The 1,173-nt window shown below is 49.3% G+C and overlaps 1 pseudogene; it reads left to right on the top strand.

Annotated features, from left to right (window-relative positions):
* Nucleotides 1-235: 235 nt before the first annotated feature.
* Nucleotides 236-353, top strand: LOC126289043 (5S ribosomal RNA; annotated as a pseudogene).
* Nucleotides 354-1,173: the final 820 nt, after the last annotated feature.

The following is a 1,173-nucleotide window of genomic DNA, read 5'->3' as shown; positions in this document are numbered from 1 at the left end:
ACTTTGTTTCCTAAACTGACAGAACAATTCAGTAGAAAACTTTTTGATACAACTGAAAAAGCTTCCAGTGTGGTCACCTTAGTAATCAGACAGCTCAACAATGAAGGTGTCCAATACGGAATACAGGTGTTTCCAAAACGTAGGGGAGCTGTAATAAGCAAGAATAGAGATTATGTCGAAAGTCTGTAAAGGCATTGTGTAAAATAAATTATTTTCATCAGTTCCATCTTACAGTACCAACGGCCTTGTCGCAGCGGCAACACCGGTTCCCGCCAGATCACCGAAGTTAAGCGCTGCTGGGCTGGGCTAGCACTTGGATGGGTGACCATCCGGTCTGCCGAGCGCTGTTGGCAAGCGGGGTGCACTCAGGCCTTGTGAGGGAAACTGAGGAGCTACTTGATTGAGAAGTAGCGGCTCCTGTCTCGGAAACTGACGTACGGCCAGGAGAGCGGTGTGCTGACCAGATGCCCCTCCATTTCCGCATCCAGTGACGCCTGCGTGCTGAGGATGAAACAGCCGCCGGTTGGTACCGTTGGGCCTTCATGGCCTGTTCCGGAGGAGTTTTTAGTTTATAGCTGAACATCGCTGGAAGAGGAATTCGGCTACGCCTTTGCTGCAGAAAGCGTCGCACAGCTTACAAGATGCGATTCCAGAAACCGCCTGACAGGATGGGTGATCTGGATTCGAATATCTTCTAAACGTTAAACAATCAGTAAATCCACAAACATGATTATACATTGTCCAGTCACAGTAATATGACCACGTGTCAAAAACCTGTATAACCACCTTTTGCAGAGAGGACCGCTGCAGACATGACCAAAAGAACAAACATCACACGTTCATACGACCAATTCACGTAGAGGCGTAATGGATCGACCTTCTTCAGTGCGGATGCACAAATACGTCCGACCGACCTGCAGGAACCTCAGAGTAGCGAGCATGAAGGAAATGGACAGGGACTGCCGATAGGTGGCGCTCTGTGGGAATTTGGGTCTGCCGTGAGGCGTACCGATATAGCCCGAAAGGCGTAGCAGTTAACGCACCTGCCTACTAAGCGGGAAGTACTGGGTTCGAATCCCGGTTCGGTACACACTTTCACTCGTTGCCACCGTTTCTACATTATGTCCCGATGCAGCTGACATCAGTAATCCTATTCTCTTCCTTTCTTCCTCC

This window comes from Schistocerca gregaria, chromosome 1 (genome assembly GCF_023897955.1).
Source record: "Schistocerca gregaria isolate iqSchGreg1 chromosome 1, iqSchGreg1.2, whole genome shotgun sequence".
Classification (NCBI taxonomy): domain Eukaryota; kingdom Metazoa; phylum Arthropoda; class Insecta; order Orthoptera; family Acrididae; genus Schistocerca; species Schistocerca gregaria.
This window is presented reverse-complemented; position numbering and strand designations above follow the sequence as displayed.